Source organism: Girardinichthys multiradiatus, chromosome 14, assembly GCF_021462225.1.
Source record: "Girardinichthys multiradiatus isolate DD_20200921_A chromosome 14, DD_fGirMul_XY1, whole genome shotgun sequence".
Lineage (NCBI taxonomy): Eukaryota > Metazoa > Chordata > Actinopteri > Cyprinodontiformes > Goodeidae > Girardinichthys > Girardinichthys multiradiatus.
This window is the reverse complement of record NC_061807.1, coordinates 40,523,282-40,547,715: the sequence shown is the minus strand read 5'-3', so window position 1 is coordinate 40,547,715 and position 24,434 is coordinate 40,523,282. Positions and strand designations below refer to the sequence as shown.

At 38.2% G+C, this 24,434-nt stretch overlaps 1 protein-coding gene across 7 annotated transcripts in view; it reads left to right on the top strand.

Annotated features, from left to right (window-relative positions):
* The first annotated feature begins 630 nt into the window (after window positions 1–630).
* The window catches only part of nrxn2b (neurexin 2b), a 960,343-nt gene continuing 936,539 nt past the window's right edge, over window positions 631–24,434 (top strand). For all 7 annotated transcript variants that reach the window (XM_047385485.1, XM_047385484.1, XM_047385482.1 and 4 more), the window contains exon 1: window positions 631–771. The gene's annotated coding sequence lies outside the window, so the exon portion shown is untranslated. The remainder of the gene's footprint in view (window positions 772–24,434) is intronic.

Sequence of the window (24,434 nt, the reverse complement as noted above, 5' to 3'; positions counted from 1 at the left end):
AGATATACAATTCTAATTAAAAGTTTAAAAAGGCAATAAAGTATTTAATGTGGTTAGAAATGAACACTTAGTGAACATTAAATTTACAAAGTAATATGCTTGATTCCTAACCCCAGAAATTCATTATTACGGTGCAGGATTTGTACGTTTTTTTTTTTCTATCTTTGTTTCTTTTTTTGCCTTAACTTTGGCATTCGAAAGCATTTTTATCCAAATATCTCTTATCATGATTACTAAATGTTTCTTCGAAGGCCACTACTTTTTAAGTGAGGCGGCCTGCATTATTTCCCACCCTCCCTCCTCCCTCGCCGGGATGATGCCACCTTCTGCAGCCAGAAAGGGACGCGTCTTTGTGGTCGGCCTCTCTGGTTCGGCTGCCTCTGCTGAATATGCCGCTGTGACTCCATTTCTAGTACAATCAGGTGGAGGCGCCTCAAGTTACTTCCAATGTTAGCAAACTACAACTTACACGGTGACCAGCCTACACAATAAAAGTCTGGGCTTGAGATTTAAACAGCAGAGTCTTAATTTGTAAAAAAGGACTCTGAAGCCACATTTCCTGCCTAGTGGCTGGCTTGACAGCAGGGGATGCAGGTGGAGCGACTCGGGCAGGACCGTTCACATCTGTCTTGAAGGAGAAAGGGGGGTAGAAAACCTGCTCTGCTCTGCGCTCTGGATGAAAAAAACGCGTAAACTACTTATAGGCTATTCCCAAGGATATTGATAAATCTTCGTTTTTCTGGAGAATAACGGGATTATCCCAAGATACAAGTAAGGACTTTTTCTTTTTACTGTGGTGACTGTTTTATTTTCTCTGGCTCTGAGGATTTATCTCCGATTAGAGAAAAGGGCTCAAACACATGACAGGTGCTATCGGGCTAAATAAAATGATTTTTATAATACGTGCTGTTTTCTATGAATCAGAAACAAGATTACGCGTAATGGGTCAATATTTGGAGGAGATCGGAGCTGTGCTGTTTGTTTTTGGTTCGTTTCTAAGTAAACACGCTGAGTTGGGTGCTTGTGTGTGTGTGGAGGTAGCTGGTGGACACGAGTGATTGGAAAACACGCGTGGTAGAGTGTGGAAACCAAGAAATAAGAGCATCCTATTGCGACCAGTGAAAGAGGCGAGAAGTGGATGTGTTTACGCAATATCCAGACGACCTGTACGGGATTATTCACACAGGTTCCGACACTCCGAGGAATCGGTTTAATTTCAGAGCTCTGTAGGTTTAACTGCTGCAGGGATGGATACCGATGATTATGGTGATGCGTTTAGTTTTCTCTCAACCCACATATAATGCACTACCTTCACCTGGAACAGTGTTGAAAAACTAATTTAGGCGTAAATTACTGACGTTTGAATCTCCCGTTTGATGAGTTATCAAATTTTTCCTGTTATTAATCATGGAGTGATGTTTCTCAATACAGCACTGAATTGTGCAGTATGCCAAATTAGGCCACCGGAGGGTATAGTCTCTTTAACAGCTTGCATTATCTTCCTTTACTGAAGAAAAGAACAGCAGCGCCCGTACTTTCTGTGCAAAGCAACCTTCACATTGTTTTTAAAGTGTCTAGTAAATTTAACCAGCTCGATGAGTTAGAAATGCTCAATATGTAGGACTTTACTGCGCCGAGACTCACGGCGGCTGCGCCACCGCGTCGCCAAAACGCCCACTGAGATGCGTAAATGGTATTCAAGTATAATTCCCAGAGCAGCGCGTAATTAAAAAACTATATAAAATAAAAACACTTTTTAGACTATAAGTTGGGTTTGGAAAGACATGCTGTTGAACTGAGAACAGACTGTGCGCAGACACAGAGATAGATGGAAGGACACCACCTGAGGGGAGACTGTATACGCTACAGGGAAAGCCGACTCGCTCTGTGTTGCAACGTTTCCACTCAACATAAGATTTGTATGTCTATCTCCACTCAAACAAAAGTCCCACTTTTTTTTTTAATTAACACCAGGGCTTGTGCCATATTTCTGACCTTGTCCACAATATCAGTGAAACTGTGCTGAGTGTAATTAGTCTGATAACAGGGGTTCTCAGGCTGTGGCTGTTTAACTATTCTATAATTCATTGCAGTAAGGACTTGAAGGGAGCATTGAAAATAGAGTTGATGCCACCTTTCTTTCCCTTCATGCAAATTAAGTCCTATTCCAGACATAGAGAATGAGTGACTCATTTTCTGGGTACTTTTCAAATACCTCTTGAAGCCTTGGTAATACACCAGTAGTTGACAACTGCTCATTTCCTCCTAACATCATTTGGCAATTTCCGTCTAATCCTTAAATTTCCTCTGAAATAACTTCCCTCACCCCATCTCAATCCTGACTCCGGTGTTGATACTTTGCTACTCTGGGAATACCTGTTCAGGTTATATCCTTTATAACAATGCAGACACCTTCAGCAGATAATGGGCCTGAATGCTATGTACTGTAGTTCCATTTTTACTCTCAAGGGAGCTTTCAGTGCACTTCACAAAAGGTGTTTAACATTGTCTTTGTGTGTTGAGATGAATTATAATAATTGCAAATTTCACTGCAATTTGAATAAATTGTTATGCAGCGAGAGCAAAGAGTGGATTTGAGGTCCCGTGCTGCTCTTTGTTTCGCCTCATCTCTCTGACATGAGCTTTTCAACAACTCCCCTGAATATGAATTTGCACTTTTTACTTTTTAACTGAAATGTCATCATTTTGTACCTTTTCAACTTTGTGATTTATTGTCTTCCATCCACCAAGTTCATGTTGTGTGTAGAGTTCTAATGGGCATGGCTTTAAAGTGATGAAGGTGAGAGGTTCAGTGTCACTGGGTAAAATATTCTTTATGCCAATAGCTGAGGAGACCAAACAGTATCTTGATAGTGAAGTCATGCACTGAAGCTTTTAAAATTATTTGATTGTACAACCACAAATCTTGGTTTATTTTCCTGGAATTTTACGTGGTAGAATAAGACAAAGAAGACCGTAATTTTGAAGTTATAAGGGAAAAGGATGAATGTTTTTTTTTTTAAGTTTTTCTCTAATACAAATATTAAAAGTCTGCAAAGCATTTATATTTAGCCTCCCTGAGTAAATACTTAGTAGGACCAAATTTTGCTGATATCAAGCCTGCAATTAAACCTCTACCACATGTTTTCTGCATCCCCTACATGACTTGTGGCAAACTACACACAGGATTTATTATGGCTTTCTTTGAATAATGGTTTAGATTGTATTCTAATTGTGTGATTGGCTTTATTTAACCATACCATCATCTGGCATCAACATAGATTGGCCACATCAATAAAAAATAAACTTATAGTTGGATGACCCATTTGGATTATATGTATGGGCATGTGAGTTGGTGAATATTTGTTTGTATGTGTGAATTTGTCACCTGGAGGTGCAAAGTTGTTAAGAAGGGTAGAAACCTTGCAACACTCAGCACCTAAGAGCAGCAGGCCCCAGAAATCCACTGCAGCCCCAGTCAGACAGACACCCCACAGTGTAGCTATATGGCTGACACACAGGAAAGTCTGCAGAAAAGCAAAGGAACAGCAGCCACCCTGGTCAAAGAAGCACAGGGAGGAACACTGGACACCAAACCACATGACCTAGCACAGTACAGTCCAAGCCAGTCCCAGAGCCTGCTCACCATGGCATCCAGGAGCCCACATAACCCCTGGCAGCAAGACTATCCTGGAGGTTGGGAGTCCCATTGCAACACCACCAGAACCCTTAAGTTCATCCCAACACCACTTGCCCTTGATGGACCAGTGGCTAAAGAGGATCATGTCTTGCCCTTTCTGCCCAGCTCCATCGTGTATGCATGTTTCTGTGTTCAGTTGGGGCACACAGCATGCATGATTCTTTGCCCAATGTGCTCAGTAGGTTTTAGTTAGTCAGAAAAATTCTGTAGTCTGTGATTGCTCAGCAGGCACAGTTGTTAGGTGAGTAATCCCCAGTGTTTCAGTTGTGAAACAAATACCAGTAGACCTGCAACCAACAATTATTTTGCTAATCAATTAATCTGTCAAGAATGTTTTAGATTAATCGATTAATAATCGAGTTAAGCCAAAACTATGGCACTTGAGGAGTTCTGGATAGAGCATATTTACAGACATATAAGGTTTTTCATCTTAAATGAAACATTTATATATTTTTTATTGTACAATTTTGGCATGTAGGGAAAAAAGGAGGTGAGCACCACTCCTCTCCTGTGTAACCTCCCTGATAAAAAAAAAGTCTGGATTGAGACTAATATCAGTTATGCTGGCAGGACACTTGTCATTGAGTGCGTCAAAGCAAGAGCATCTCTCTTCCTGGTGACAGAGGCAGAAGAAGAGACAAAAAATATCCATGTGATGACACCAGTTAAATTCAAAGCAGACTGTGGTTTTTAAAAACTTGCCTTTGGTGTTTCTAATTGAGAAAGAGTTGTGAGATAAAGAAATCCTGGATCTGTGCCACGTACTCTACTGTATTCCACAAAGATTGAGTCATGAATTAATTTACCAGAGCTTGCAAATGCATTTGAATCTTATATGAGGGATTCTCTTTCTTCCCTCAAACGGCTGGAAGTAATGTAATCTCAAACCCCTTTTATCATATCTGAGTAACCCTAAAAAAAAGCAAGCTCTGCCGTTGAATTAATAAAGATATGCATTGTAACCTCCAATGAGAGCTTGATGTGAAATATTTGCATTAGCGTATGGCTCGGCTTTGAACAGGTTTAAACAATCATTTTAGACGCAAGAGTGTATTTGTAATGTCTTAAAGAAAGCAGATCTAGCTATTGCATGAATCAGACAGAAAGGCCTTGTCTTACAGCTTTTTTGGCTTCCTCACAAGTGTCATCTCCCTCAGGTGGCACCTAGCCTAGACTCGAGAAACTCTTGACCTGGGAGTTTTTCAGCGCCAGTTAATGTTTCTGGTGTGGGGACATGTTTAGCACCTGCCAGGGAGCTGCTTAACCTGAATTACTCCTGCACAAAGGCAGCTGCTCTTTCTCACGTTTAAAAATATAACACTTTTCTCCTCATTAGGAAGGACACATCCCAGGAAACACAAGCTGCTGTATCATCAATGTCAATGATAATGTATCATGCTTAGGTGGGTCAGTAGTAAGCAATAATGGCCATTTGATCCGGGGAGCCCGCTGGACCCAGATGTTGGAAGCATCATTCATTAGGTTTAGACTGTTTTTTTTTATCTTCTAGGTGTACCCCTCCATATGATCCATAAAGGTGTTAAAAAAAATATCCATACCAAGTGAACTTTTACAGAATTGTTCTTGTTATAACCACATTTTGTTGAGATTTTATGTGGTAGACCAGCACAAAGTAGTGCATAATTATGAAATGGGCTTCCCAAGCATTTCATAAATAGAAATTTCAACTGCAATTGCAGCTGCAAGTCTTTTTGGGGTATGTATTTACCAGCCTTGCACATCTAGAGATAAAGTTTGGCCCATTCTTCTTTTGAAAGTAGCCCAAGGTCAGTCAGCCTGGATATAAAGCATCTGTGACTATTCATTTTCGAGGTTTAAATATTTTAAATTGAATTTTAGTCAACTATAGATATCTTCTGATCTAAACCATTACATTGTAGCTCTGGTTGTATGTTTAGCAGCCTTTAGCAGCCTTAAACTGCATTTCTCCTGGGGTTATGCATATGTGTAGTAAAAATTTGAAGTTGCTGTATGGAAAAGTTAAAATGGTATGAATGTTTTTCTAGGGTGTCTTATTTGCACATAGGCAAAAAACCAACAATCAAACAAACTGCAGCTTTATGCTCATAATTTGTGGGTTTGATCAATTAATCAGCATCCTTATGGGATATAACTATTCTGAATTGTTTAAAGTTTTGGATCATCTGGATATTTGCAGCTCTTGCTTATATAAAATAGCAACTGTATTTAATCTCAAAGTGCTGGACCTCATTATTAAGCCAATGACCAAGAAAGAACAAACATTATTCTGTGAAAAACCTCATTTCCCCACCCTTTTTTGAAAATTTGTAATTTATTAGGTCATGAGTAAAATTTTATGCAACTTCTAATCCTTCTGCATTGTAGGGCAGTTGTCCCCACAGTTGTCTTGCTGTTTAATGGGTCACCTTCTGTGTAGATTTTGTATGTTCTATCTCATATTTTGCGGTAATCTGGCTTTCTCCCATATTTCAGACCCATCTCTGTTAGGTTGATAGGCCTCTCTTAATTCATGCATGCTGGCCTGTTCTACATGTGCTGTCCAGGGTGTACCCCAGGCTTTTTGCCCATTGATCTTTGGAGATAGGCACCAACCCTTACACACCACGTCTGTGAAAGGTTTAAAGCAGTATAAGAAGTACCACATTGAGAGTAATGTGTTAGCATGCAGGGATTGGTTAGGCATCATCAGTTAGCTGTCCCCATAAGCATAAAGCATTTAGTGCTCTAAGCCTCACTGAATTTAAGTCCACTGACTGCCAGGGGACTATCCCTAGGTGTTACACCAGCATAGATTGTTGTGGCTCTGTTTTTGTTTTCTTCTTCACCGCCCACCTTCTGTGCTGGATCTCAGCAGAACAGCTTGGAAACACTGCTTTCAGTCAAGTAACCCTGAGAGGATATTGCTTCCCGCCCATGATTTAATCTTTTTTTCAGTGATCCAGAAGCTTTTTGCCTATATATTTAAAGACTAACCTCATAAAGGCTCATCACCTTCACCTGCATTCTCAAGTGTTGCTATTTATAAATTCAGTATGCACCTCTCCTCTTCTCTCAATTCACCATCTGAAATTAGGTCTGGATTGTCCCCTACATGAAGTATGAATGAACTGAGCAACAGGGGGCACTTAGGAGCTCTTGGAGGTCATGATATTGAGATACTGCCTGCTGCTGTGTACACACTTGCATTCACTCCCATCCCCCTTATGGCGATGAAGAGAGGTGATTATTCCACAAGCCACAATCATTGCATGGAGGCTTTGGCCAGCCACAATGGCTCCTTTAAAGGAGGTGGTTCTGCTGCTGCTTGGTGGCTCGCTATCTTGTGATAAACTCAGCAAACCTTAATCAGGCTTCTCTTGTCACCATTATTTTGGCAATGTGTTTGCAGACAGGGCATATTGGAGGTATAGGGACAATTTCCCCACAGAATTCTCACATGGAGAGCTCCCAGCAGCCAAGGACATTGTCTGAGCAGGAGGGGTCAAACAATTACCCAGTACTATTCTCTGTGCTGTAATGAACCAATAATGGAGAAGCACTATTGAATGATGGCTGCTGACACCATTTAAGTAATTCGTGGGAGAACAAAAAATAAATAAAAAATGAAAAGATAAGATTTAAAAAATATGGCACTCATTCTCAATAACATTTTGTTTATTTGTATATGGAAGTTCTACGTTTCCGTCCAAGCACCTACTTTTTTCCCTAAATTTTTTGAATTGTTAATTTTTCTTTATACAATAAGTACTGATCCAGCTTTTAGTAGCCTCTCTAATGTTGATGCTGATCCATCCCCCCACCTCATTTCATCTTCATATTTGTTAGGAGCAAATGAGGCCCATTTTACAATCATGCCAATCTGCCACTTGGACTGCCACTTTACATGTTTGAAAAAGAGAAAATGCATGAAAAGCTAATTGTGTCTGAATAATGAGAAAGGGCAGAGCATGTGGAGGAGACCAGTGAAAGAGCACCCATCCTTCCCTCCAGTTTAGTTCAGATGTTTCAGTCCAACCATTCATCAGCACAGACTGGTGTGACTAACTGAGTAACTGCTCTGAACGCTTTTGGACCATAATGTGGCCCAGGAGCAATTCTCCTTTGTAAACTGTAGGAGTGGTTAACCCTCAGTGAGCAGTTGACATGGACTCTTGATCGAAACAAAGGTCGAAACAGTGCTTTATATTGTTTTGTTATCTTCTGAAAGATGCCTGTCGCATTTCCAATCAGAAACAAACTTAATGATTAAATGAAAATTAAAGTTTGCTCGGGGCTGGAATAAACTTGGGCTTACCTATATAGTAGTTGTAGTTTAAACAAAATAATCAAAGATTTGTCTCCAAACCTGGGATAAAGTAAACTGAGTGAGCTCATTCATATACCGTAAGGCCTCCAGGAACTTCACAATTAGTTGCTCAAGGTGGATCACTTATGGTTTATTAGTCAACCTGGATAAGAGGCCTAACCGAAGTATAAAAGGTATGATTACTTACTCCTGTGAATGTAAATAAAGATTATTTAGACATCCAGATACTAGTAAACTTTCTTCAAAAGGGTGAACCAAGGTGGTATGGCAAGGGTGATATATTAATTTTTCTAAAGGGCCACAGTGTGACTGCTGGGAGGGGCAACACCAACAGCCTGAACTCATTTATGAAAGAGATACACCAGTCAACTGTGCTGTACTGAATAATCATAATCAAATGATAAGAAATGTGTCACAGTTTGAACTTTGACACATTCACATGTCACATGATAGTTCCTTTACTTTTTAGGGCTGCTGAAGTCCCCCTAAAAACACATAAAATCACCCCTGCTGTGGCAACGACTGTTGTTGCACTTCTTTAAATGCTCTCTGTTGAGGTCATCCATTTTGGTCGGACTGACCGACTAGGCTGCGCAGTTTGACATTCGCAGCTCTGACATCATCCAGGATTATAAAATTCGCGGAAACCAACGGAGTCGTATATGGAGCGACAGAAACTCGCAGGCGAGTTTAACTTCTCCACAAGGCCATTCTTGGAAGAGCTTGAAAGCTGGAAATCTGTCTGATACCAGAAGGTCAGAAGATTCATAACCGATCGAAGACCCCGCCAACACTCTGGCGCAGGTGAAAAACCCACAGAGGTCTTGCCAAGGAGATGAGTTCTCCTCCTTGTTTATTCAATCGACTGCAGTGGTTCCTCATATTTTTCTCGTTGTGGATGGATGAGAAGTTTATTGTTTTTTAGTTGATCACGGACGTATGACAACCCCCCTGCCTCCACACACACACACACACACTCTTTTTCTTCAGACCCACAACCCATCCTCCTTTTTTATATATTAAATCGGATAGGTGTATTTAGAGTTCTGGACAGGGTGAGGCATAGTTTAAGGTGATTTAGAATCACCAGTAGTTAATTCAATGTATCAACTTGTTGCATTCAATATTGATTGAAGTGTTTATGCTGAGCTGTTTTTGATTTGCTGTGCAAGTGTTGCTTAATAGCGGAGCGCAGATGCGATCAGCAAGGTGCGTGTTCATGTTTTTTTCCTGGCTGATCCCAAATCAGCCGGGAGTTAGAAGTTGGACTTTTAAAAGCTTTTTCATTCAGAGCAGATGCGGTCTGAGCCTAGTGGCCTGACCACTCTTTTGTCCCAGTTTTATTACTGGAGTTTTTCAACTGAGTTCCCACCTCAGAGTTTTATGACCCTTTGTTCGAGATTTGGGGCAATCAGCTGCTAGTGGCTAAGGGCGCGGCCCCACAGTTCTACTAGCTGATAGCCGCCATTGAGACATCAGCACACCAGGAGGGCTTCCTTTCCAAGTTAACCCAAATTTCACATTTTGTCCATAAAACTGCTGGTTTGCGGTAGTTCTCTTGGGGTTCTTGTGGTTTGGGGGGCCTTTGGATGTCTGTGGCTCAGATCTCCTCAGTGTCCGTCCAGGGACCATGGGGCAGGTCTGTGGGTCCTCACACTCGCTATTGCATATTTTTGTGGAGAAACATGTGTACAAAAGCGCGTCCACACTCATACTGCGGGTGTATAAGCAAGCAGGGTGTAATCTTGTATTCTCTTCATCCTTCTTTCTCTCCTCCACTCTTTCCTCCTTTTCTCCCCCTTTTCCCTTTTGCCCCATCTCTCTCTTTTTTGAGCTTCATTTTTCCTTTTCATTTCAGTTTCCGTGTCTGTAACAATTGAAATATTCCCAAAGAAGTTTATAATAAAGTTTCTTTTATAAATATCAAGCAGAATTTAAAGCAATAGCTGTGATGCTCTGCTTGTGAAAGTAAATCTGTTGGGCAATTTATTGGCACTCAGACAACAATTCTGAGTGCTATTCTGCCAGAGAGGACAAGGTAAAAAAAACAAAACAAAAAAAAAAACAACAAAACTGCTGGTTTGACCTTCATAGACACTCAATGCGCATATGTTTCATTTTATTATTAGTTAGGTAATCATTTTACTCTTTTTGTAGAATACTGCTTGTTAGTTAGGTGAAGGTTTTTGGACCAGAATAGTAATTATATAAAGGCTATATGGTTTCAATAAATGTTCAAGAAGTGTTTGTGTTTATTTCATGCAAGAGTGATTTATCTGTCAAAATAAGGTTCCCCACCGTTCAGTGAAGCAGCTGAAATTTAGCGTGGTTTTGGGTAATAATTATCAATTATTAATGAAAATTAACTAATTGTGATTATTAAGTGCTTCTGAGCCCATAATCACCACACCAGAGTGCATCTCTGATTTATATTTGTAAACAATGATTTTTGCCTAAGAAATTGTTTTTCTGAATTATGATTTTTAATTATAATTTTTGATAAATATTGTTTAATCAAGAATCATAATCCTTACATCTGTTTAGGATGACAAATATCAGAACCTTTCAAAATCTAAACCAACTTATCAATATTAATGTATGTAATGTCATCACCCAGTGTAAATACTGCATATCCAATTAAATATCTAAATTATTTAAAAGTCCTTATTTTTATAGTTTCTAATGCAATTAATTCCCTTTTATTATGACTGTGTATCAAGCATTTGTAACAAATAAGTCTGCTCAAGTAAAAAATACAGAAAGCTCTGATGATTTCAACTGTGAACAGACCCCCTGCCTTTATGCAGTGCATTAGAGACAGAGCTCCTCTGCAACAACTGTGAGGTAATGGAGCAGACAAAGTGCAGTCTGATTATAATTATAAATGTGTTTTATTCTGTTGAGTGCTAGTAATTAAGATAAATATTGCAAAGTAGAAAATTTACTGAACATAATCTTGCTTTGATAAAACTCCATGGAGACAGTCTTTCTCATGTATGATGGCTCTTGAGAGAAATTCTGAGTGAACATCTCGCAGCACCAGCACTGATACGAGCAGGGTAACATTTTTGTTTGCTACAGAACAGACAAGCAAAAAGGAAAATTGGCTGGTGACTTTTCAGCTGACTGGTGATCCACTGTTTAAAAAATTCAAAAATCAAATATTTTTTCTGGTCCCTGAAAGCCCCATACATAGACGCTAACCACAGCAATCTGTTTGGTCTTTAAGTTGTAACTGAGTGAAGAAGAAATGTATCTATTATTACGAGTACGAGTACTATGAGTAAACTGCAAAGAAGGTAAAGGACAGTGCACAGTGACATAAAAAGTTATTTAAAAGAAAACTGTATTTTTTACAATATGTGGTGGTATGTCTGTGTTGCATTCAGACTGCAGAAGTATGGAGGACCAATCTTGCCATAGTTATGAATACATAAAATAAAACAAGAAATAATAGCCTAATAAATGAATTCATTTTCCAATAAATAGTTCAACAAATAAATTATCTGTTATAATTGATCTTGTTTTTATTGTTTTAATTTTGACGTCCATCTTTTTTTCTTTAATTTTTGAAAGATATGAATTTATCAATATATTATTTTTGACAGCCCTCATATTTGTCCTTATTTCTGCCCTTACAAATATATTTAGATTTTTTTTTTGTTTTAGATAATTTATATTCCTTTCAAATATTAAACATATGTATTTTCCCTCCTAATGTATTCTCATCTAAGTTTTTACATTTCTTGGTCACTGTATTGTCCTTTTCAACTCAGTGCATCTGGAAATGTAAAATATAAGGTGGCAGGGCAGAGACGGAGAGGGCAGTCTCAATCATAAATGAAGCCTGGTAAATATGGCCAATATTAATATATAATCTTTTTAAAGTCTACATTTATTAGCCAATGAATGTATTTGTTTAACTAGTTATTGGGTGAGTAATTAATTTTTTTAAGTAATTAAGAAGAAAGAAAAACAAGAAGGCTGAGTGTATTACATCAATGTTTCTATGTTATATCCACTTAATCTATCAACCTGTGATTATTAATCATGCTGGATTTGGAAATGTTGGCAGCTGCTTTTTTCTACAATCTCAGCATTAAGGTAAGGATAAGTTCTCTATTGTCAGGATGTGACATTTTGGACTTTGTTTTGGGTTTTTGGGTTTTGTTTACTTTAGCTAGAGGTTTCTTGTTTTCGGTTTGTATTCATGTTTGATTATTTTTTGTTTTCCTGACTGTTCTGGTTTCCTTCTCCCTCCCAGTGTGTTCTCCTCTCGCCCTTGTTCCCTTAGTGTGGCTTCCCTGTTTACTTGGAATGGTTTCTTTATTGTTATTACTATAGTTTTCTGGTCCCTTGGGTTTGTTTACTGTTTGTCTTGTCTGGCTCCCTTTCTGGTTCACCTGCCCCTCTGTCTTGCTGCACGCCTGTTCCACACCTGTGTCTGTTTTCCCTGATTACCTGCCCTATTGTTTCTTGTCCACCTTCGTCTGTATTTAAGTTTGTCTTTGTCCTTTGTTCCCCGTGGTGTCGTAGTCTAATTTGGCTTGTCCTAAGTTAGTCTGTCTGTTCCTACTTTTTGTGGTATCCTGCGATTCAGAAACCAGCATTGTTTGATGAACTGGATCTCTGTCAAACCTGCACAGGAAATTGTATGTTTGCTCACATCATTAAAGAAGAATCATCTCACCAACCATCTCTGCTCGTCCTGCATCTCTGGTCCACCGTTAAAATGGAAACCTTGACATCTATATATTCTCTGTTTTCTCTCAGGAAAGCCAATAGGGACTGCTGTTTCAGTAATGTTATTGAGTTATTCACAATAATGACTATCACGTAATGTTGAAGCCTCTTCGAAATGTCAGCTCCATAATCTCTGTATCTTTGCTTTAAAATATCAGTATAACCCTATTTAAAATAGACTGTGCTTTCACAACCAAAGGGATCACTTCTGCTCCTAATAGTTATTAAATCCTTCTTTATCTAAACCTACAGCGGACCTGAAGCTGAGCAACACAGCAACAGAGAGAATGAACCTCAGTTGGTTCATGCAGTGACAGTACATGAGTTGTATGTCGATAAATATGATATAAATTTCACATTTATGGCTAACAATTCTAAACAATGTTTTCTTGTATTGGCTTTAGTAAAGAAGCCAATAAAATTGTGCTGAGGAAAAGAAATGGTAGGGAAGAGAAGGGCAAACCTGTCCCCAAACAATCTCTGTCCAAATGAATATCATTCAAGCATTTTGTTTGTTTTCAGCTAAATATGCCATGCTCAAAGAGACTGAGAACAAATACATGCCACACTTGTTCTTATCAAGTTTACAATAAAGCATATGGTAGAGAACCTTTTTCTGAGGTTGTGTCAATGGTCACTGTGTCAATGTCCAAATGGTTATAAGTACATCAGAGAAAGCATGTATTGTGCATATAGTGTTTGACTCCTGAAGGCGTAATTGCTAAAAAGGCCTAAACTACATACCCAAAGGATATGAATTAAAACATGATGCCAACAGCATTCTTTTGATGTGTTTTTTAAAACCAGCTGATATAGCCTGAAAAATTATTCTATTAAATTGTGAGAAGCAGAAATGAATAAAAAACCAATATAGGTAAAAAGAAAGATCTATATAAAACTAACATACATTTGTTGTATAAAATGAATGAATATTTTCAGAATTTACAGAAGATGCAGTAATTAATACATTATTTGTACATACAATGAAAATATAGAGAGAATAAAAACATTTTGTTTTCAATTGATCTGCATGTGTTGATTAATTGCGAAAGCAACAGCCTTTCAGAAATAGAAATTGAAAGTGGAATAAGCAATTAATAACAAATAAATATAATACTTTATTTTACTTTTTTGTTTTTTACTCTGATTCTTAGTCTGAAGCAGCAGTCCCCTGAATAACGGCTCAGAAATTAGATAAATAAACGTCTCCTTGGATTAGAGCCACTCTTCCCATCAATCGTGTTAATCAGGAGAGTTTAGCACTTACAGGTTTCCAAGTCCCTCACTGTGTGTCTCTCTCTCATTCCAAATGGAACCTTCCAACATTTCATCTGTGTGCTGACAATGTCCAAGCTGCTCTACCACACCATTTGGCCTGGGTGTTTGGGGTCTGGCTTGTATGGTGACATGAGCCTCCAAGTCTCTAGTAGCTCCCTGGAAAAGTTCAGGGAGCCCTTACGGCCCCCAGAGTACAGGACGCTGTAAAAGGTGGGGTGCAGGAAGTATGTTTGAAAACGTGTGTGTGTGCATGTATGTGTGTGTGTTTTCTAGCATTTGTAAGCCCCATTTTTCCAACACATACTATGTTGTGAGGACCAATTGCTTCCCAGGCTTTGTGCTTTTTTTGGGTTAGAGGTTAGGTTTAGGACTAAAGCATTAATTGAGTTCAGGTTAGGTTTAGGGTTAGGATCAGGGTTAGGCTAGAGCAATGAATGGAAGTCAATTGAAGGTCCCTCTAAGGATAGGAAGGCAGTATGTGTGTATGTGTTTGCGTGTGTCAAGAATTATAATGACAGAATTACTTGTGCCTTTTTTGACAGAGTCCATTCCTCTGATGTATTTTAAGGATTTCTATAAGACAATTTTGCTACATATATTTAGATGTGTAAAAAAAATGAAAACACTATGCTACTTTTTATTTCCGATTTTAATTCCGGGCATATTGCACAACAAACTTCCAACATGCCTGGAACTAAATTCAGAAATGAAAAGTAACAGTATTTATTCATCTAGCACACCAGGTAAAATAGCTGTGTATGTTCTGTGAGATAAGAAACAGAATCATGATGGGAAACAGTTTGCAAGCTGACAGAGATTCAAGGATAGATACCAAGAAAGCACACAAAACAAAAGAATTGAAGACGAGGAAAACACAGCAAACAAAGACAGATTACAGAAACTCTACAGACCTCTTAGGTTTCCCCAAAGTGTGCTCCTCCAAAGCCCTATCAAACTTCTTCTGAGTATTATTGATCGAAAGCTAACACTCTTGCCGAGCCATATCCTCCAAGGAGGCCGCTATCTGCAAACCATGCACTCTGCTCTAGTTACCCACTCTTCCCTCACTAACCCTGCTGTGCCATCAGCCATGAATCGACTTAGTCGCACCCGTGTGGCCCAGAGCGAGTCAGTGTCGAGACAAAAGGTTTTCCCTTATTCAACTGGGACTCTCCATCATTTGTTGTATTATAAAAAAAATCCCATCTACATAATGCAGAAGGTTTTACATATGTTTGCTAAAATATTGAAGGCCAACAAATTTCACTTTAGGTGTGATCTTGTTTATAGTGCCTTGCAAACGTTTGAACAACCCTTGAACGTTTTCACATCTTTTACAACTGCAAGGTGAAATACATTTTATTGGTGTTTTGTGTGATAGACCAATACAAAGTATTAAACAATTGTAAAGTGGAAGGAACATGATACATGTTTTTCAATATTTTTCTACATACAAAGCTGAAAGTGCAATATGCATTTCTCTTCACACCCCTTTACTCTGAAATCTTTAGATAAAAATCTGTATAACCAGTCGCCTTCAGAAATAACATATTTACTAAACAAATTTCACCTATGTAATTTTGTCTCAGTATGGATGCAGCTTTTCTGTGGAATCTTCAAGGTTTTATTAGAGTAAATTAGTGAACTAAGAGACATGAACATCTTGTAGAGCGTCGTTCAAGTCATCATCCACCAATGAGGGGAGCACAAGTTCAAACCTATAAAAACATGACGATCTCCACAAATTGCAGTTTGCCATAAGCATTGTAGGAGCCACATCAAATACATTGAAAAAGGGAATTTGGTTTGATTAAACCAACAGTTTTGGTTCATTTGCAACACTATATGTGTAACAAAAAAAAAAAAAACACTACATTCAATCCAATTCAGTTCAATTCAGTTTTATTTATATAGCGCCAATTCACAACACATCTCAAAGCACTTCACAAAGGGTTTGGAATGGTGTAGGGTTGTTGGGGAGGTTAGAATAAACTACTGAGGGTTAGAGTTTAGACATTTTAGAATGAGCTATGTGTAGGGGTATTAAGTAAAATAATAAACTGTTAAAGTTTGTCCATCTAGAGCCCACTGGTGGCCATTGTTATACTAAAAACCACAAGGATTGGGGGTACCTCTCTCTGTTAGACTGATTATAACCATTGGAAAAGAAAAGGGGTCGCACAGGTAGCAGAAATGGAGGGTGTGTTTGCACCTCAACCATAACTCAGCCAGTTTAGGCTAAACCTGACTACCCCTTACTCCATCCAACAGGGAGGGAAGAAGGCAGAGGTAAAAATAATTGGAGTGTTGTTTCCTGTCACATTGTGTGAAAGTTGGGTAAATTTAAAATGGGCTAAGTCAATTCAATCGAATGAAACAGATTTCAAGTGAGGTACATACATTCCAATTAATCCTAACTATAAAACAGTGCAGTCAGAGTCAGTTATTTATTCAAATTGGTTAAAACGTTTTTCTATCTAAGGAAACCCAGCACATTGCATCGAGTCAGTGACTTGTAGCAGACATCTGCAACATGAAAAATCAAACTGCCGCAGAGGTTAGCTGATAAATGTGTATTTGGATTTAAAATGTAAGTGTTCCCTTTTGATTCTCCCTTTCTGTCCTCAGGCTGACCAATGCACTGGGCTTCAGGTGTTATCAGAAAAAAAAGGGTAATTAAGACATATCTTCCCGAACACATTGTTCCCAGGTTGAAACTTGGTGGTGGCTGCATCATGCTGCGGGACTGCTTTTCTGCACCAGGGATAGAGAAGCTTGTTGAGTTGATGGGAAGATGGATGGAGCTAGCTAAATACAGTGCAATTCTGGAGGAAAACCTGTTACAGGCTGCAAAACATTGAGGCTAGGGAGAAGATTCAACCTCCGGCTAAAATGAGAAGTCACATCAGAAGTCACATCTAAACCTATGTTTAGATGAAAGATCAAAATCCAGACCTAGATGCTATTGAAATATGCGACAAGATTTGAAAATTGTTGTTCCCATCTCCATCAAATCTGACTGGACTTGTGCTGTTTTGCAAAGAAAAATGGACAAAAGGTTTGGCATCAGATGTACAAAGCAGACATACCACAAAAGACAGATTTGGCTTAAATTACCAAAAGGTGGCTTGACCTATGGGGACTGAATCTAAAATGCAAGCCACACTTTCAGACTTTTATTTGAAATAAAATGTGAAAACTATGTAGGATGTTAATTCCACCTTGCAGTTCTGTTCTCTGTACCACAAAAAAGCTTTAAAATATTTATTAGAAGAAAGTGTAAAGGGTATGAATACCTTTCTAGGCACTCCCAGGTCCATAATTTACAATAAAATGTGTTAGCAATCATTATTTTGGTGTTCTTCCCATTCTTCCTTACACAGTTGTGAGCTTTCCACAGGCAACCAGCACCTCTTGTCTTCCTTTTTAATGGTACAGCTGAATCAGATAGAAGCAACAGGTGCAAAATAAATTGTCCAATAATTTACCAGAATGGATTCAATAGTTTACATCACCATCAAGTAATGGACATGCTTTGTGCAAATGGTCGATTCCTGGACTTCCAGCACTAAGTATTTTATAGACAGCTCTGAGCTTTGGCTGTGAATGCAGACCTTGACTCATTTCAGAACCACGGAGAGCTCAGTGTCCACAAGGATCATCTCATCTGTTTAACACAGCTGCAGATTCGTTGATGCTGCATTAGAATCAGCCAAGCCTTTGCACCAGCTGTGAGTTTAATTTATACTTTAGTAGATCACCTCAGGTATATTTGCTGCATGCTTTAGAAAAGGTTAATTACATATTGTTTATTCCAATGATGTCATCATACATTTCAGACAATTCTTCTGTTTGACTGCAAACCAATGACTTAGAAATACAATGAGTTGATTTCAGTAATAGATTATACTGGGCCTATTAATTTTGCTACAAAACTCTCGATTTGTCCGGTGTAAACTCTTGCTCTCATATTTCATTATTGCAGCTTGGGAGAACATGAAACCAACTTTTTAAATAGAAATCTTCTCACAGGATCAATAGACAGTACGGTGTAAATGGAAAGCAAAGTATTGTTTCTAATAATGCTGTGCTTCAGATGGTTTTCCTTATGCATGCACACAATCTGCACTTCACTACAAGCAGTGTGTGGCTCATGCAAGAAAAGGCTTTTGTTTTTACTTTGATAATACCGCGAGATGAATCATACAAACATATTTCCACATCCAGATAGCTTAGTTCTTCAGTTTTGAGCACAACTGCATTGTTGATTGGTAATTATATATTTGTTTCAAATATTTTGAGATACATTATGTGACAGTAGCAAAGCCTGCCACTCTTCTAACGTGACTATTTTTCTATTGTTGTATTGTGCTTGTTTTTTTCTGATAACACCAGATATATCTGTGGTTGTAAGCTTCACCAGCTAACACTCAAAATAACAGAACAATATGGGCTTAACCCTCCTTCTTAACAGGCTTTACACAGCCTTTGATTTGTGGAATTTAGATGCTAAATGTTCACTGTGGATTCAGGCATTGTGTGACAATAAACAGAGACAGCCTTTGTGTGATAACAAACAAAGGTGACAATTTTCTGTAATTCCTTACAATATTAAATCAGTTGTATTTGGTGTGAAAACAGCTCCATAGCTCTCACATGACATACTCCTTACAGGAATGTTCACTGGATTTCTCATTCATTGCAGCTGAAAAGCTACGTCACATAGGTATAGAGTGGGTGAGCAGCTACGGTATTGGCTTCATGTATTCAGATAAGTATATAGGGTGCATAGAGAGAAGCCTCAATGATTTCTATGTCAGCCGGCTCTGCCTCTATTCTTCTGTCTTCTGCAGAAATCAACCACGTGTGTCCAAAGTGCTAAGAGGGTTTCAGCACCTTGGATAGCCAAGTCTACTTTTTTCATTTTCCTTTTATCACCTTTTTCTAACCAATTCCCTACACAGGCTTCCTACTTTTTGTGTATGAATGCAAATCTATGTAGTACATATTTTTTGTACTCTAAGTATGTATGTGTGTGTGTGTGTGTGTGTTTTATGTCTTAAAATCAGTTGGTACTGATTAAATTAAGTCACACCCTTTTTCAAGCTGTTTTTTTCTCTTCTGTGGCCTTCACATTCAGCAGCTGTTCCAGTGCCATGTCATGGTATTATCGGGACTATCTGTAGGGATTGGAACAGTATCAGTATTGTTGTGTATTTGATAGTGCTTATATTTTGACGCTCTATTGTTCCATCAATTAATGGTCATTATTGGTCTCAGGAGGTAAACAGCCATGTAACAACACAGGAAGGCCTGTTTATAATACAAGGCAAAGATTGTTTGTTTTTCTGTGTAAGTCTTTTGACCACTGGTGTTTTAAGCGGTTGTGTTTTTGTATTAAATTTTGATTTATGCGAAGTCAGTTAAAAGGTTTTGTGGCCCTTGTGAGATAAGACATCTGATTTAGAGCCTTTAGACCTCATGTTATGACTGTACAAGACTTCCTCTCTTTTACTTCCCTCTATTCATTTATTTACCTTTCTCACTGTTTTATTATTCCGCTCAGATTTAATGTATAACTGGTTTATATATTTTAAATAGGGGTAGACTGGATTCTGGTATAATCAAAGCTTAGCGGAAGAACTGCTGACTACAGTTGTCTGATGTTTGGGCTGCCAGTTTTGTGTCAGTTCATGGTGTAAATGTAATGATGAGGTCATGCCATGTTATGCCCAAGCCTCTTAGTGCACTTAAGGTAGCTACAGAATATCTATGTAAGCTTTTTTCAAGTGCATAAATTGTGTCTGATGGCTTGTGCAACGTCAGAACTTTTACAGCAGAGGAAATACTGTAGTGATTTATGGGGCACAGCAGTTCTGTTTAGTGTGCAGAATGAGGGCACATACAGCATAACATTTTCCTCTGCATGCATAGGATTGTGCAAGAATGCATTCAAGCTGATTTAATTGCATTATTGTTGATTAGAAAATGGAATCCTAAGTGGTATGCTTAGGTAAAATATGCACAGAAAAAAGGAAATGATGAAAGTGTAGGAATACTTCTTCAAGCCACTTTGTCATCCCTATTTTAACAATGTCTGCAAAACACAAATGCTTATAGATTTTGTGCATGGATGAGCTCTGCTGGTGTCCCCCTGGCACCACCTGTGACCAAGATATATGCTGATGTGACAACTGATACTGTTCCAATCCCTACAGATAGTCCCGATAATACCATGACATGGCACTGGAACAGCTGCTGAATGTGAAGGCCACAGAAGAGAAAAAAACAGCTTGAAAAAGGGTGTGACTTAGGTCAACACAAGAGACCTTTCAAGGCAGTTTTTGTTTTTTTTAGCAATTTTAATGTTTGCACTTCATGTCCATTAATGTTGTTCATTAAACTGATCATGGTGCTGTAGACATTTTATATCTTTGAAAGCAAGAACCACAGATAAAGGTTTACAGATTTTGTGAGGCACCTGCCCTCAAATGTAACCTTTAAGCTGGAAAGGTTACCATTCTCAGTGGAAAAAGACTACTTACTTTTTGAGTGTTTTAAAAACATTTTTCTACACAACTGCATCAATGCATTATAGCACATCCATGGTCACTGATTCTAAAGTACAGATTCTCATGGTTTGAAGTACACAAAATCACCACTTCTTGCAGCACTGCTGCAGTAACTCCTGCAGTGAAACTTGGAAATACCACTGTTGTGCAGATATCTACAGGGCTAAAGAAAGAGTGCAGTCAATCTGGAGCACAGGCAGCCTGCTGTCAGTGTTACTTTGGCCTTGGATATCAAGTCAGACGGAATGAAAGACAGGTTGAGAAAGTGGAGAAATTAGGTAAAGGTGAAAGAGACGTGATAAAAATAAATCAGAGTTGAGGAACGAATCGGGTAAGGTAATGGAAATTACTTTTGGAGAAGGAGGAGGAGCAGCAGTTATTTGGTAAGAGAGGGGAGATATAAATGGTTGGGAAGGACAAATTGGAGAAAAATGGTTTCTTTTTGTAATCTAAGAATGTCTAGAAAAAGAGATGGACAGAGACTGAGGAAATGAGGTCCGGTGGAGGTGCAGAGTACAAGCTGGGGTTTGACACTAGCTTAGATTGGCTGTCAGTTAGTCGTTTCCCCACGTATCTACTCTCTGCAGCTTAAAGAAATTTACTCAGGCATCAGGAATGGCTAAAGTATTTTGGTAGGGAGTTATGAACAGAAATCTCTGCACATTGTCTAGTCAGAAAGTGTTTTTTGGGAACTTAACTATGCATTCTACAACAACAATAATAATTAATAAAACACAAACATCCAGACCAAAGTACAGAAAAGTGAAGGAATTGCTTGTCATAATCGTAAACATGAATCCTAAATGAATCCCTCTTTCTGTGCCTTCCTCTTTAATTTAAAACAACTAAATAACCATATCCTTTTTCACATTGGTGGTTCTGCATCAATCAGGTAACCCTAAAGCTCAGAAGGAAGTAAGATGGTGATCTGTAGGGTGTGTCTTTTAGAGGGATGCCAATGTGTGTGTGTGTACACAGAGAATGATGCGAAGGAGGGAGGAGCCTGCAGCTATCATCAATTCCTATTAGAGGAGAAAGGAGAGGTCAGGAGCTCCGTAGGGAACGAGAGAAAAGAGACAATAAGTCACCAAGAGGTGACAGAATATGGCTACAGTAGAAGGAGCTGATCCCTCATTGTCGTGTTCATGCCAAGACAAAGTGGAAGAGAAAGCAAGACCAGAAAGACTGTGGATAAATCCTGAAAAACAAAGCTTTACTGTGTACCATCAATGTAAATTTAAAACATTTGTCCTCACACTGCAGACCATAGTTTTCTTTAAGATTTTTGTGGCAGTGGTGACCTTCATTTGTTGTAATCAGACAGGAAATTGGTGGAGAGATAAGTAGTGCACTAAATATGGCGTTTTCATTATCTCTAAGCCATTATCATCAAAATTACAAGACCTAAAAGTTTGAAATATTTCATTTTAATTTTAAGGAACATATATAATATATGAGCTTCACTTTTTGAAATTAGTGAGAAATATTGAAATTTTCTTTTATGACTTTTTTTTTTTATTTGTCAAGATATACCTGTATATTTGGAAAGATAAATAGAACTTTAAATGGTGATTTTGAGTTTCTTGTATGTTGTCCATTTTTCCAACCCAAAAACGAATTCAGTGTTTCCTTTCTGTTCACATGATTTCAGAAAACAGGCTCTTGATGGCTGAGTTATTATTTTTTCCACAAGGAGGAAATGAAGAGGGAGTAGCATTACTAACTGAGCCAAACAAAGCAGAGACTCACACTGTGTTCACACACGAACTAAAAGTTACAGTCAATGTAATCTTATTGTTTTATTGTTCCTAAAGGCCACCAAATGCAAATGAACTGATCTGCAGACATTTAGGGCCACACATTCCATTTGAAAACATTTATTGAGTCATATTCATGCGTGCTTCTAAAAATGTGTTTTAAAATTAGCTTTCAACAAAATAAAGACAAAGCAAAAACAAAAACAACACTGAACTTGACATCTGAATTTAGGCTTGTACCTCACTTTAGAATTTACATTGGCCCACCGGAATTAGCATCTGATGCAGACTTCAGCATCACAATGACAGCTCTCTCTTTTACTTAATGTGACTCATCTAGTAACAATAAAAAAGGTTACTAGCCCAGCAAAGCTATATGTTTTTAGCCTAAAAAAGTCCACTCCAAGCCACAAAAACTTGTTTTCAGTTTAAACAGGCACCTTTAGCAAAATACACCTTCATTAAGTAGACATGTTGACTGGTAAAATAAACCATAACTATAATATTATTTTACAATTAATAACATGCTGTAATGTAACACAGATGTCTCCACAAAAGACTCTTTAGAATGCGCAACAGGTTTTTCACCAGAAGTTTAAAACCTTCACAAATCTGAGCTGTGAGGCAGTATTTCTGTGGTAAAAATAATTTTGCGCTTGTTATGGCTGAGTTGTTTACAGTGTACTTGGACAAAATAGTGCACTCCAATCAACCATTTGTCTGACTTTTGACAGAGGTATTAACTTGTGAACAACGCTGCTTCATTGGTCACTTTAAATGGAACATGCAGGTTTTTCCTTACATTACAGTAACAGCATCAGCATTGGTGTGAGTTAAGAGTTAATAGCTTCCACAGATATGGCAATCTATAAAGCAGTAAACATACAGTTCAGTTTTTTTACACTGCTAGAATATGCTGGAGAGGAAATATTTACCTGTTTTTTGTTTGCTGCTAATGAATTTTGTATCTGAAATCTTATCTTAAATTTTAATTTAAACTTTTAGGTTCCATCAAGGGATAGATGCTGAAATTTAAATTGATTTGTGTCTGTACATTTTCCCTCGTGCTGTGTCTTCCTCCTGCAGTGCAATACTCATTTCATGTAATCTCATATTCTCTTCTGTCACATTCGTTCCACTCATGAAAAGTTTGAGTATTGAGTATACAGAATACTGAACACAGCTAATGTTTGATAACACTATGTAGTTATTTGGATGTATGTATGTTAAAACAGGAAAGCATATTAAGCAAAAAACCAACTCCCAGGAGAAGACTTGAGAACAATTTGCTTAAAATGTTTGCCCTATGGTCTAAATGCACAATATTACCCTTGGTGAACAGACACACAAATGCAATTTTATTTAGTAAATTAGTTCAAAATCAGTATCTATATAGACATACTTTGTTAGATATTTATGACTACGAAGACACCTAGATTTTCCTTTCCTTTACTCCTTAAAAGTACTGGTGTAAACAGACATACAAACCTTAGAAAAATGTTATACAATTATTTTTTCATGGACAATGGCTTTTAAGGACAAACCTCATATTACCATCACTTTCTACTTGATTCTCTACATTTACTGGAACATTGACTATATGTCATTATCATGCATAGCATCTCATTAAATCTGTGGCCTTGAGTATCTTCTCCAAAGAGAGCAAAAGCTGAGTTGCAGACCTTCTGATTGGTGACTGACCCATCAGTCTCCTCATCAGTCAGACAGCTGAACCACAAGCCAACTCCATGTGGGTAGGACTATAGTCTAATTATTCCAACAGACGTCAGTCATTTGGTTCAGCTTAAAATCTCAGGCGAGAATAGAATTGGAATTTGGAGTATTGGCCTTACTGTGGTTGCTCATCATTGATGTCAAATGTTTTTGTTTTTTTCATCTGCACTCAAGATCTTGTTGCTTAAATGCAAAATGTAACTTTACAGCTTGGTCTGCACCACTTTAGTGCTCACAGGGGAATTATGTTGTGAAAAATAATCAATGTAGTCACATTATCATCTCAGCTGATATGAGCATGTGTATGGGTACATATGGATATAACAGATCATTCTTGGGTT